The 15234-nt window shown below is 45.6% G+C and overlaps 1 protein-coding gene across 1 annotated transcript in view; it reads right to left on the bottom strand.

The window, feature by feature from the left end:
* LOC146019780 (guanylate-binding protein 7-like) overlaps positions 1-12154 on the bottom strand; it is a 64876-nt gene extending 52722 nt beyond the window's left edge. The window contains exon 1 of the mRNA XM_083152333.1: positions 11992-12154. The gene's annotated coding sequence lies outside the window, so the exon portion shown is untranslated. The remainder of the gene's footprint in view (positions 1-11991) is intronic.
* Between the last annotated feature and the right edge of the window lie 3080 nt (positions 12155-15234).

The raw sequence follows: 15234 nt of genomic DNA, 5'->3' as shown, positions 1-15234 counted from the left end.
CAATTTCTCCCGAGTACGGCAATGCCTCACATGTGACCAAAAAATACCATTTGGGTGCATGGCAGGACTCAGAAGGGAAGGAGTGATTTTTGGATTTTGCAGCTCAGATTCTGGTGGAATGTTGGTGGGTGCTATGTCGCATTAGCAAGACCCCCCAAGCACCAATACAGTGGAACCCCCCCACAAGTGACCCCATTTTGCAAACTACACCCCTCAGGGAATTCATCTAGGGGTATAGTGTATATTTCAAACCCCCAGGGGTTTCACCAATTGTGGTACAACTGGGCAGTGAAAATGAAAAATTAAATTTTTTACACAAAAAATGCAGTTCTGGCTCAAAATTTTTCATTTTCCCAAGGAATGAAGGAGACAAAGCACCCCAAAATCTGTGCCCCAATTTCTCCCGAGTACGACAATGCCTCATGTGTGACCAAAAAGTGGCAGGACTCAGAAGGGAAGGAGTGATATTTGGATTTTGCAGCACAGATTCTGGTGGAATGTTGGAGGGTGCTATGTCGCATTAGCAAGACCCCCAAAGCACCAATACAGTGGAACCCCCCCACAAGTGACCCCATTTTGCAAACTACACCCCTCAGGGAATTCATCTAGGGGTATAGTGTACATTTCAAACCCCCAGGGGTTTCACCAATTTTGATACAACTGGGCAGTGAAAATGAAAAATTACATTTTTTTACACAAAAATGCAGTTCTGGCTCAAAATTTTTCATTTTCAGAAGGTATGAAGGAGAAAAAGCACCCCAAAATCTGTGCCCCAATTTCTCCCGAGTATGGCAATGCCTCATATGTGACCAAAAAATACCAGTTGGGTGCATGGCAGGACTCAGAAGGGAAGGAGTGATTTTTGAATTTTGCAGCTCAGATTCTGGTGGAATGAATGGTGGGTGCTATGTGGCATTAGCAAGACCCCCGAAGCACGGTGAAATGATTAACCTAATAATCCATAGATGTGTGGTATATTTTAAAACACTCCTTTATACATAGGCCGGGTTTGTCGGGGCAAGTTTCACAGTGGAAAATAGTTTCCTTTCTTATTCCCTTTTTATAGCAAACTTTGCACCTTTTTTGTGTCCTGCCCTTTCTTGCAGTGGAGGGGATTTCGTTAGGAAAATGCTGCCCTGGTACAATACAGGGGCCAGTACTAGAAGTACTGGGGCCCTCTGCCTGCTGGTTCACAAATATTAGGCCCTTTATGACTTCCTCTTGAAAGTGCATAAATGTCCCCCTCTGGCCGGTAGAACGGAATAGCACGTAAGCGTTATACAGTGCCATCTGGATGATATACACGGCCAGCTTCTTGTACCAGATTTTTGTTTTCCGCAGGGCACTGTACGGCTTCAGTACCTGATCTGAAAGATCCACTCCGCCCATGTACCTATTGTAATCTAGGATACAATTAGGTTTTGAGGTGTGGGTACTGGTACCTCGTACAGGGATGGAGGTGGTACTGTCTCCATGAATTGTTGTCAGTATAAGGACATCCCTCTTGTCCTTATATTTGACCAACAACATATTTTCGGTGCATATTCCCCTGCTTTCACCCCTTCTCATTACTTGGGCAATGTGCGTTTTTGGGAGGCCTCTTTGGTTCTTGCGCACAGTACCGCAAGCTGCTGTACCTCTTGAACCAAGGGCCTTAAACAGGGGGATGCTAGTGTAAAAGTTATCCACATAGAGGTGATAACCTTTATCCAGGAAGGGGTGCACTAAATCCCAGACAATTTTTCCACTAACACCTACGAGGGAGGGGGGGCATTCTGGCGGTTCAATTCTTGAATCCTTCCCTTCATATACCCTAAACCTGTGGGTGTACCCTGAGGTGCTTTCACACAGCTTATACATTTTTATGCCATACCTTGCCCTCTTACTGGGAAGGTACTGGCGGAATTTAACCCTTCCTTTAAAATGTATAAGGGACTCGTCAATACAAATAAATTTTTCAGGGATGTACATCTCTGCAAATTTGGCACTGAAATGATCAATGACCGGCCTGACTTTGAATAGCCGGTCAAAGGTGGGATCATCTCTGGGTGGGCACAGTGTATTATCGGTGTAATGTAAAAATTTAAGGATTATCTCAAAACGAGCCCGAGTCATGGCCATACTGTAAAATGGGGTGCTGTACAGAACATCTGTACTCCAATATTGCCTAATTTCTGGCTTTTTTACTATGCCCATATGTAACACCAGACCCCAAAACGTCATCATCTCTACTGCATCTACAGGGGTCCACCTAGCAAATAATGACGTGGGGTTTTGAGCAATAAACTGCTGGGCATATAAATTACTTTGGTCCACCATTAAATTTATAAAATCATCAGAGAAAAATAATTTGAAAAAGTCAATTTCTCTGAGACCTGCTGAATCAAATTGGATTCCTGGGATGGCCAAAAACTCAGGAACCTGGGGCTCAAAATTGTCTGGTGGTGGGGTCCATACGGGATCAATCATTTGGGGGGGGGGTCCCAGCTGCTCTACGGGGGCGTCTTTGAGGGGGTCCCTCATCAGCAGAGGAGGAAGAGGAGCTTAAGGCGAATCCTTCAAATTCCCCGCTTGCATCACTGGCTGTGTCAGAGTCAGAGTCAGAGGCAAGCATGGCATATGCCTCCTCCGCTGAATACATTCTTCTGGATGACTGGGATGACATTTGGGATGACATTTGGGATGACATTTGGGATGACATTTTTATTTTTGTGTTTCTGTAAGTGTAATGTTTCAACACGTGTATAGTGTAGGGGGGGTACAAACTTTATTTCAACACGGGGGGTATGTAGTGTGTAGTGTGTATGTAGTGCAGAAAAAAAAAATACTTTATACAGGAATTTGATCCCAATAAAAAAAAAAAAAAATTGAAGGGGTTAAAAAAAAAAAAAAAGGTCCTGCGCCAAAAATTGAGCACAGATGTGCCAAAAATGCTGTTCAGTGATTGTACGTCACTGATCAGCGGCCACAGGACACCCACAAAAGCAACGTGGGTGTAAAAACAAAACCCCACAGCACTCTCCAAAAAAAAAACAATTTAAAAAAACTGCAGGAAAAAAAATGATATCAACCCTGTGCCAAAAATGCTGTTCAGTGATTGTACGTCACTGATCAGCGCTCAGCGGCCACAGGACACCCACACAAGCAACGTGGGTGTAAAAACAAAACCCCACTGCACTCTCCAAAAAAAAAAAACTGCAGATCAGTGATGCAGTGATGCAACACTGATTAGCAGTGAGGGGCAGCAGACACACAACCTGGCAGGGTATATATATAAAAAAAAAAACCTGGACCCCCCAAAAGTTGCTGATTAATTAATTTAAACTGACCAGCACAAAAGGGGGGGCAGCAGGGGGGGGGGGGGCAGCAGTCAGTTGCACATGCAGCACAACCTTTGGTGCAACTGACAGGTATATATATATATATATATATAAAAAAAAAACCCTGGACCCCCAAAAAGTTGCTGATCAGTTAATTAATCAGCACAATCAGCACAAAAGGGGGGGCAGCAGGGGGGGGGGGGGCAGAAGTCAGTTGCACAGGCAGCACAACCTTTGGTGCAACTGACAGGTATATATATAAAAAAAAAACCTCTGCACCCCCAAAAAGTTGCTGATCACCTCAGATATAGTGATCAGCACAAAAGGGGGTGCAGCAGACACAAAATATAGCACTCTCTATCACTCTCTGTCACTATCTGTCCCTATCTCTCACGATCTGTGACTCTATGACACTGCAGCAGCAGCACACACAGAAGTCACAAGATCCAGGAAGTATCCAGCTGCTGGCAGCACGCTACCAGCGGTGATCAGCGGTGATCAGGTAAGTTTCAGGCAAGGATCAGGTATGTATCACGACAGATTGGCACGGTGACCGCTCTGCACGCAATTCCAGACCGGAATGGCGTCTGCAGTGCAGTCACCGTTAGTTTAAATCACGCGCCTTGGCTGTGATTGGTCCGTGGGTCCCACGGACCAATCACAGCCTTGGGGGCAGGTGGGGTGAGGTGTCGTCGTCACCGATGACCCCCTCATGCCCCCTGACGCCCGGCGGTGATTGACACCTGTGTTACCGAGCGTCTGATTCGCCGGTAACACAGGAAAACGCTGTGAATGGCTGTTCACACTGAACAGCCAATCACAGCGATCGCTGATGGGGGGGCGGCATCGCAGCCCCCCTGGGCATGCAGGGACATGTCTGCTGTCAGGGACAGCAGACATCGTCCCTCTGTCCCCGCGTCTATAGACGCGGGGACAGTTTAAAGTCATGACGTATATATACGTCATGTGTCGGGAAGTACATCCCGGCCATGACGTATATATATATGTCAAATGTCGGGAAGGGGTTAATATTTCAATGATGTATTTTGAAGTATCTTGCATTTATGCTGTATAAACACATAATATACACACAAATATATTTTATTACCACATAAAATACACACAAATATATTTTAATTGTTCAAAAAACAAGGTTTCAAAACATGAAACAAAATGTGTGTACTATCTCAGCACTGAATTTGAATGCCAAGCAATCATTGTCTTGCACATATATAGTGCCAGTTACATATCATGTCCCCAGAGATGCTGTTACAAATGTCCCCAGTGAGTTTTTAGCAAAAAAAAATAAAAAATTTCACTTTCTGGAATGTCCGTATTTCGGAATATTTCGGATAACGGATATTCGGATACGGGATACTCGACCTGTATTATAAAATAATCATTGGTTATTCATGGTATTGAAACAACAGTATGCCGTTTATATGTATATAATCTCTGCGTTCCACCAGGTACATACTGTACTTCCGCGTTCCAGAACATGTATTGACATATAAACGGAAGTAACTATTTAAATGACGGACTAGCTCCGCCATGACACGCGGAAGTTATGCACACTGGTGCAATGCAGACAGACTATAACTCCCCACCGCTATGACAGCTTCCGGTGGGGAAGTATGAACGAGTGGGACAGAAGGAACGTTTCCATAAGTTCCGTTCCCTGATCATTCACCAATGGAGCCCGCCGTTAAATGCATAGAGCAGCGGAAGAGCATAAAAAATAAAGATGCGAACCGCCGACCTCCCTCCATAACCCCCGAGCCGAAACTGAATCCTGTCACGGCCGGGGAAAGTATTTTAGGACACGCCGCTCTATTTCCGGGACGCTGTTTACACCGTAACGTCACTTCCGGTGACAGGAGACCCGGTATGTAAACGAGTGGCCTCTCCTAGACCTATAAAGATGTCTTTATATAAACAAATAACATATGATATGTGATATATTCACTATGCCACTTTGGTGGGGAGTTTCCAATATGGTTTTGAGATACTTAAGTGCCAATTAAATAATAGTGACCCGGAGTTGAACCCGGAAGTGAAACACAATAATAAAAAAAAATGAGAGAATGTTGAATTTTTTATTATGTTACATGGTATTTTTAATTTGATTTTATGTGATTGTCACAATGAATATTCTAAGTTGTCTCCGAGCATGTTTTTTTTCTTGTTTTTTTTTTTGTTTGTTTTCTTTCTTGTTATTTGCTGTATTTTATAAGTGAATCAATTACGTATGCTCATCAGTAACCAGGAAGTGTGGGTATAAATACCCTTAAGGTACACTTACAGAGACACCTTGATAAAGCTGACAGGGGTCAGCGAAATGCGTTGGTGTTGTGTGGATTGCCATCCTTTCACTTTACTCATTTGGACCCTGCCACCTGCTTAATTTACTGGACCTAATATCGAGACCTGGGAGAACTTACCATCTATCGGGACAAGCCATATACCGCATACATCGTCGAGGTTGCTCCACTGTGGGCGAATTTTGCCCTAATTCTTTAAGGATCATCATACCTCCAGCGGCTTTCTAACTAAGATTGGCTCACCCAAGGACTTTCTCCACAAAGGACTCTAGCCCGTTCCAGTGCAGGTCATATGATGTGCTAAATATACACGTTATTTGATTTTAAATTTTCTTACATAGAAGCTTTTTATTCTCAAATCCTGATTAATTGTATCCTATGTACCATTAAAATTGTTATATTTTTATAGTAATTTGATTCACTTATTATTAATTATTAATTTTACTGTACAGCGCTGCTATTTCTGTTTTTTCTTGTCTATTTTCATGAGGGAACTGACTACTCCCTTTTTTAGCAGCTGCTTAAATCCTTGAGGGAACAGCTTGTGAGAAGCGCTCCAAATCAACCTAGGTTGATTTTTTTCCTCTGGCTGTAATACAAGCTGTGTAATATTCATGTGTCCTGTTGTTCTGTTACCTCTGATTGTCTGACATTATAGCACATTACCACAGGACCTTACTGGTCCACTCTCCGGGAAGGGACAGGCCAAAATACAGGGACACTCCCACCCTACTGGGAAAGCGGACAAGTCACCTGCATCCCACTCGCACCTCTACCCTTACATACCCTCCAACATCTCATACCTAAAAATCGGTACAAATTGGGGAAGGGGTGTGGAAACATTGGGAGATGTACTCTTGGCCGTTTGCTCCCCGTCATGGTCCCCAGTGAGCAAGCACAACCTGGCCTGAATCAGTAGGGGAGGTGGGCCCACTGCATACCCCCGCAGTGCACCCTGCTTCACCAAGCCGTGGCGTAACTAAAAATGTTGCTCGCCCCAGCCAAAATATCATCTGGCGTCCCCCCTGAATTGCCTACCCCCTGATGGATATATGTACATATATATATATATATATAGCCCCACAAGGGGACTGTCACTGCTGGGGCCAGAGCAGACATGCTGCAGTGCTGACAGCCTGACATATTATCCATCCCTTCTAACAGCAGGGAAGGTATGAGGGGAGGAAAATACAAGAGGGAGCGGAGCCACGTGTGTACCTGGGTCTTGTAGTAGGGGCTGGGGTGGCTGTCATATGGCCACCACTCAGCACTCTCCCTCTGCCCAGCCCGACACACGCCGTCGCCGCTGTTGCAGTGCTTGCCCCTCCAGCATCCGTTTGAAATTTGGCTCCAGTCCGTGAGCCAATTGGAGCTCACATCCCTGCAGCCAATCACCACGGCTGCAGGAACATGAGTTCTGATTGGCTGGCGGTACATTTCAATTAGCCGCCGGCGCTGTCTAGGCTGCACTGAGAAGTCTGTATAGCTGTGAGCACCGGGGGAAAGGGGCGGGTGTGACCATTACTTGGTGGCCCGAGACAGTGAGTTACAGAGTGGCTTGGGGGCACATTGCAACCTGCCACCCTGCCCAGCCCACAACTGCTGGTGAGCACCGGCGGCACCCCGCTGGAGCTTGCTCTCCCAAGCAGCCGCGGTGGCTGCCGTACGGTAACCATGCCACTGCCACCAAGGCTCCATTTCCATAATCAGAGATTATGGAAATGGAGCCTTGGTGACACACTTTGTCTCTCAATAAGTGCAGTTGTCTACTTCCTATGTCGACTATAAACTTCGGTACGAGTCTCATCATTTAAACAATTGAGTGTTTCATAAAACGTATAATCACAGTGTTATACTGTCCAGCGAGCATATAGACCGCGCCTGGCTCATTATACACACTGCATACCTCCCAACATGACCCTCTCCAGGAGGGACACATTGCTCTGTTTCTGGGCTTTTCCTTAATGTATGATTGCCATCACCTGTTCTGAAGCACCTTTCTTATCAATTAACCTGTGTGAAACAGGTGCTGGCAATCATACATTAAGAGGAGCAGAGCATTGTGTCATGTGTCATGTTGGGAGGTATGCACGGAGCTCAGTCAGACAGCCAGGAGGAGGAATGATTTTGTGGCGCAGGCACACAGTGTAGAGATGGATCGTTCATGAACGAAGCGGGTCTTTTGAACGGATCCCATGAATGACTGAGTGAGCCGCCGATCCCAAAAAGGTAAACCCTCTTTCTTTTACTTTCAGTTTCGTTTTTCATTACAATGCATTTGCCTGAGCTCAGCACTGCCACCTGTGGCAGCTGACATGTACTGACTCCAGAGACTGAGCTCAGCACTGCCACCTGTGGCAGCTGAGATGTACTAACTCTGTACAGTGCTGTGAGTGCAAGTGAAAGAAGGAATAACAAGGCTGCTGCTACGGATGGCCATTGGTGCAGACGCCATCGATGGTTGTCATCGATGGCGATTCTGCACCCAGCCATCGATCTGTGTTATACTCGGTTATGTATGTTCTTATTTGTTCAGCTCACTGTTTAAAAAAAAAAAAAAAAAGTAAAAATAAAAATGGCAAAAAGTGATTGTAAAACAAACTATGCTTCGTTATTATCAAATTACCCCTTCTTTTAAAGTGAAACGTTGATCCGCGTAGAAGACCTGGATCTTTTCACGGACTGATCGGTTGGATCCCAGCTCTCGTTAGTGACCCGTTTTGCCCATCTCTAAACAGAAACTCGGTAAAAACTGAATTTGCCGGTACAGACTGTTAAAAAACGGTACTGTACCGGCAAATTTGGTACAGTTGGAGGGTATGTGATACACGTGAGCTTGCAGCAGATAATTCTAGCAGGTATGACAGCACAACTAGGGTGGCCAATCCCGGGATCGGGATCGGCGGGATCCCGGGATTTGGCCCCAAAATTGCCGGGATTTGAATCCCGGGATTGGAGCTTCCAATCCCGGGATTTCGGGATTAGATTAGTCTAATGCTGGGCAGCGTCTGAGCGCTCGCTCAGACGCTACCCGGCTGCTTCGTTCTGTTCCTAATGCACAGCTCAGACGCGCAGCGTGATGTGCTCAGAGGTCACGCTGCGCGTCACACTGTGCAGCCAGAACAGGCCCCCGCACTGCCGCTCCCTACTACCGGAGGCTCTTCGCCGCTGTGACCAGAGACTACCTGCCGCTGTGACTATGTGTGGCCGGGAGAGGTCGGGCAGCGAGCGAGTTGTGACACCAGAGGTGTAGCGCTGCAGCCTGCGCAGAGTGACCCATGGGTCACGCTGCGCAGGCCGCAGTACTGAACCCGCTTGCTGCCCGACTTCTCCCGGCTGCACAGTCCAGTGACATACCGTCAAACCAGCAGCCTGCTTCCATTCTGCTGCCGCCTGCCCCTCTCAAAAGTAAGGCAATGTGGGAGAGAGGGGGGATACCAATCCCGGGATTGAGCATTTTTCAATCCCGATTCCCGGGATTGAAAAAATGCTCCGGGATTGGCATCCCTAAGCACAACACTGGGGAGTTCTAGAGTGTATTAACTCTTATTTGTGAGATTCCATCTGTCTCCCTCATCACATTAGTACATACCTAAATGTCTGGCGTTCTTGTCCTTTTGTGCAGCTCCCAGCAGTTCTGTAGGGACAGCAGCGTCTTTGTGGTCTGGCTCCTGGTGGTCCCACTTTTATAAGCCGGCAATAACAACTCATGGATGGAAATAGAATGAGTTCAGGAAGTTTCACTTTCACTGTTCGCTGCTGTGTAATGTCAGTAAGTGGTGTGTCACCAAATGTCTCTGTGCCTCTCAGATGTCAGGATATCATTTTGGTAATCCCTAATTCCCAGCAGTCACATGTCATGTTAAAGGGACAATTTATTAAAAAAATATATTTTTTCTCAACTATTTCAGTTTCTGTTAGTTTTATTTAAATGTATTAAAGGGATGTTGCTGCAGATTTGGGGTTTAAACTATGGATGTGCACTGGCCACTTTTCGGGTTTTGGCTTCTGATTACCTTGAGGTTTTGGGTTCTAATGGGTTTTGCCAAAACACGTTTTGTGTTTGGATTCTGATTTTTTTGTTAAAAAAGCATAAAAACTGCTAAAATCACAGATTTTTTTTTTCTCCTACGTTATATTAACCTCAATAACATTAATTTTCACTCATTTACAGTCTATTCTGAACACCTCACAATGGCCCTTATTCTGGTTGGTGCGGTCAGAGCCGCACACGGGGCTCCGACCGCACAAACCAAGGGCCGCCCACCGGACGGATCGCCACGGCCGTCCGTACACGGACGGCTGGCGATCCGCACAAAAATGGTGGAGGCTACGCCTCCACCATGGTGGGAGCTGCCCCCTGCCTTCGATGGTCGACGACCATCGAAGGCAGGCCCGCACGCCGCGGCAGCTCCCGCAAGCTCAGACCACACGGACAATCGTCCGTGTGGGAGCTTGTAAGGGGGCTGAAAGCTGACATCCGGCGACGTCAGCTTTCCGCCCCCATGTCATGGTAATGAGGGCGTCATGCCCTCATTACCATGCATACGCCCCGCGTTTTCATGGGAACGCCCATGAAACGCGGGGCGTACACATAGGGAAATGAGGGGCTGAAGCCCCTCACGCCCCTATACGCCCCCTTTGCGGCGGACGAAATCCGTCTGCGGCGAAGGGGGCTGCACATGCGCAGAATGACCTCTGCGCATGTGCAGACAAAAAACATCGGCGGTACGGCCGCACGCGGGCCGTACCGCACGATTCTGAATAAGGGCCAATGGGGTTTATTCTTTCTGACAAAATCCTTCTTAGATGGACAAAACCATGTGCACTGCAGGGGGGCAGATGTAACATGTGCAGAGAGAATTAGATTTGGGTGAGTTATTTTGTTTCTGTGCAGGGAAAATACTGACTGCATGATTTTACACTTCAATATAGATCTCACTTTGAAGAAAAACCCCACCCAAATCTAATTCTCTCTGCACAAGTTACATCTGCCCCACCCGCAGTGCACATGGTTTTGTCCATCTAAGAAGGATTTTGTCAGAAAGAATGGACTAGAATAACCCCCAATATTGTTTTTAGGGCAAAAGGTTGCACCGAGGTAGCTGGATAACTATGCTAAGCCACACAAGTGTGCGGCACAAACACGTGGCTCATGTAAGAGTGGCACTGCAGCGGTAGATACGGCAGTACTAGGCACCAGACAGGTAGATACGGCAGTACTAGGCACCAGACAGGTAGATACGGCAGCAATACTAGTATATGTGCACCAGCAGAATTTATAATAATTAATTTTATTATTAGGTACTTCTTGGCAGTGGCACTCAGTGGCACACGTCAGTGCACCAGCAGCATGGAATTATTTTTTTACAGTCCCACGCAGCACAAGTATTATTTTTTAATTAAATTATATATAGCAGCCTAGTATGTACTTGTACTACTAGGTAGGTGCACTTAGGCAGTAATACTGCCAGTGGCAACAGTGGACTGAGTAAATAATACTGGCAACCTCTATTCACAGTATTCAGTGCAGGCAGCACCAGTGGACTATATATAATTAAATTAATTAAGTATTAATAATAATATAGCAGCCTAGTAGGTAGAGAAACTAAACTACTAGGTAGGTAGGCCGTAGCACTGCCAGTGGTCACCACAAAAGGTAGTTACACACCACCTGTTGTTAAGGTTGCTGACTGGGTGCTGAGGGAGACTACAGGAGGCAGGGAGCTGTAGGTCAGGCATGAGCCCGGAGCCGGGACCACTGGTTAGAACAGCCACAGCGAACCCTACACTGACTCTATTGAGTACCCCGGGCAGATGACAAACCTCTGCGGGAACTAGGCTTCACCTGTGGCTGCCGCGTCCGAAGGAGCGAGTTAGGCCCACTCCAACCTCGATGCAGCCAGGTCTTATGGATGGACAAAAGGAGAGCGATCGTCAGGGGTAACTCAAGAGGATAATCTAACTAACGGGCCTAACTGAAAGATGCCCCTATCTGCCGGCACCTGGCCAATGATGGGAATGTGACCCAGTCACAAGCACAAGAGACAGAGCACGGGGAATCTCCACACAAAAAGGAGACAATGCTAATAGGCGAATCCCCAAAACAAAACCAGGACTGAATGGGGGAGGCCCTGCCTATTAAATGCATAGAAAGGGCAAGCAAAAGGAAACAAAGATAAATAAGTGGTGACTACCAGAGGGAGCAAATGGGCTTGGCCCATGGCGGGGCGCAATGCTGAACCCCAAAAAAACTAAACAACGGGCTGAACGGCCCAATAACTAAAAGAGCTTGGTGGCTCTCCAAAAGAACAAAATGGAAAATAACCAGGCTCCACAGGAGCACTTACGTGAACCGAGATGGGAATAACCAGTGAGACTGGACCGGGCACAGGAACTGAAAACTGTGTGATGGCACACCAATCAAAGGACAGCCACTGATGCCAGGACTGGGACAGGTTGAGTCCGGGGACTGGGCACAGACACGCAAGCAGGGACCGGGATTAGCTTGCAGGAAGCTATCACTGGTATTGTATTGCAGAAAAGCCTGCCCTATAAAGGGCTCAAGTGATTAATTACACCTGATGGATATCCAGGCAGCTCCCAGGCTTGTGCTTAACGAGCTCATTACCTCGCAGACTAGTGAATAATTAGCTCCCAGAATATTGAGCTGATATGGCACAGACCTACCACTGGAGGCCACCAGTGAGTCAAATGCCAAACACAAACTGAACAGAAAACAAAACAGACAACCATTCAACCTGGTTCCTGACACCAGTAGCTTTATTATTAGAAGAAGACGGGAGGGATTGGCACAGGCTAATTGGAACAATTACTTTAAACAGTACATTAGATTACCAACATGGTTACTGCAATATCTAAATGATTCGCAGTGTCCGGTTGGTGGTGCTCCCAAAGGATGTTCAGTAATAAAACTGAAAAAGGGGGTTGTCACGGAGATGACTACAAAAAAACATACGTGAGGTTTTTTGGGGCACACTTATCATATAATGGTGGTGAGGGTGTAAATGGGGTGATTGAATAAAAAATAAACTTTTATTAGATATGCGCTAAAAGAAGAGTAAGGGTGAACTCGTCACTTGTGTTATCTCACAAGTAACTTGACTAGTCACCTTGTATAGAGAGTCCTGAGTATATCTTTTCAGATGGCGCAATGATGGAGTACAGTTCGGATCTACCTGTCCACGAAAATTAGTAACAATAATATAGAATAAATTGGCACAAATGCTGGAGATTACTTGGTACAGGTAGTTCAATTCAGACGCTTGACACACACATAGAACAGTATATATACAGTAAGTATATGTATATGTAGCCTCCGTCCTAGAGACACAATATGAGACAGTAAGCTGTAGTAACAAATAGAGAGGCGTGGAGTTGGTACAGATTATAAATTGTAAGTTTGGGTCAGACACTGAGTGTTTCTGCTGTTCTGTGTTATTACAACACCGTGCATTCCCAGTGAGTCCTCCCCACAGGTACTAAGCCGACCAATCACTGCTTAGCTGCTGAGATCGGAACGGAATCAGGCGATACAGTGATGTATGGTAGTAAAATTTCTTATCAGAGTGAGAGAACACACGTGTTGATACCCAAGGAAAAGTGAGTGCCTCTGCTTTCAGAAGTGCCGGCAGTATCTCACCCTGTTGCCTGCCTGCATTGCAGGGTGATCAAAATATGACACGACTGATGAGAGAGCATTGAGCAAGTCTGTAGGGAAAAAGTTGGGTTATTGTCTGTGGCGTGTCTCACCTTCTGCTGTCCACCATCTACTGGATGTATCCAATGGTAAATGAGAGAAGTGAGCAGCGCCGACACCTCCCCTAAAAATGGTAGTTGTAAGATAGAGAAAGGTGAGAGAAAGAAAAGACAGATCTGCTCATTTAGTCCGTAATTGCATCGATATTGTGCTGGACTAATGATTTTATTTAAGATGGTGAATGTGTCCTCGCTGCTGGTGCAGCTGGTTGGTCACTGGTATCAGTATAATATTACTAGGAGCGCTGTGGCAGCCTGAGGAGATTTCTCATAGATTGCCTGGTCTGTATGGTTTTTTGTTGGTGGGGTTTGGGTGAACTGACATCTGTCATTCCCCAGCCAAATGACCAGGCAAAATGATGACCGGTTACCGTGGAATTAGCTTTTTGTAGATAAAGTAATATGGTAATATTGTTAATTGTAAGTATACAACCAGTTGAAGGATAATAAGTGAACTATGATAAAAAAAAATGTTTAGCCCTCTCTGGTGGATTGATAAGGACAAATACTGAGAGCCTATAACTGTTACACACATCAGACTTTAAGTGTTAATTGAGAGGAATTGAAGCAGTTACCTCCTAGATATGTTTGGCTCTACTGGTAACACTGATATCACTAAGTTACAGTAAAAAGAGCCAAACATATCTAGGAGGTAACTGTTTCAATTCCTCTCAATTAACACTTAAAGTCTGATGTGTGTAACAGTTATAGGCTCTCAGTGTCATATTTTGATCACCCTGCAATGCAGGCAGGTAACAGGGTGAGATACTGCCGGCACATCTGAAAGCAGAGGCACTCACTTTTCCTTGGGTATCAACACGTGTGTTCTCTCACTCTGATAAGAAATTTTACTACCATACATCACTGGATCGCCTGATTCTGTCCCGATCTCAGCAGCTAAGCAGTGATTGGCCGGCTTAGTACCTGTGGGGAGGAGTCACTGGGAATTCCCGGTGTTGTAATAACACAGAACAGCAGAAACACTCAGTGTCTGACCCAAACTTACAATTTATAATTTATAATCTGTACCAACTCCACGCCTCTCTATTTGTTACTACAGCTTACTGTCTCATATTGTGTCTCTAGGACGGAGGCTACATATACATATACTTTCTGTATATATACTGTTCTATGTGTGTGTCAAGCGTCTGAATTGAACTACCTGTACCAAGTAATCTCCAGCATTTGTGCCAATTTAATCTATATTATTGTTACTAATTTTCGTGGACAGGTCGATCCGAACTGTACTCCATCATTGCGCCAGCTTAAAAGATATACTCAGGACTCTCTATACAAGGTGACTAGTCAAGTTACTTGTGAGATAACACAAGTGACGAGTTCACCCTTACTCTTCTTTTAGCGCATATCTAATAAAAGTTTATTTTTTACTAGCTGACCCGCCCGGCGTTGCCCGGGAAACCCTTGGGGTTTCTTTATTTCCAAAATTGCTGAAAAATGTCATCTTACAATATGCTGTGCCAAAGACCTAAGATTGTAATTTGTTATAGATTCCACCATAATGTTAGAATGTGTTTGCATTGATACTCAATGACGGCAATGAGATCAGGTGTGGTGTTGTTGTTTGAAACACAACGCTCCTGAGTTGATAACTTGTATGTGTTGATGAATTCCACATCCACTCCTGAGATTTAGCACCTACTGTATGACATATCCTCCAACATCTGAGGGTCAGAAATCGGATAAATCAGAAAGGGACGTGGCCACACCTCCATTTCTATACTTTCAAATTGTACAGTTTCTAGGGTGTGTATTTACAGGCGCTGAGTGCAAAGGGACCGGGGTGGGCGTTACTT

This window comes from Crinia signifera, chromosome 7, assembly GCF_055691185.1.
Source record: "Crinia signifera chromosome 7, ASM5569118v1, whole genome shotgun sequence".
Taxonomy (NCBI): domain Eukaryota; kingdom Metazoa; phylum Chordata; class Amphibia; order Anura; family Myobatrachidae; genus Crinia; species Crinia signifera.
Note: the sequence above shows the minus strand (reverse complement) of the source record. Positions and strands in the feature narration are given on the sequence as shown.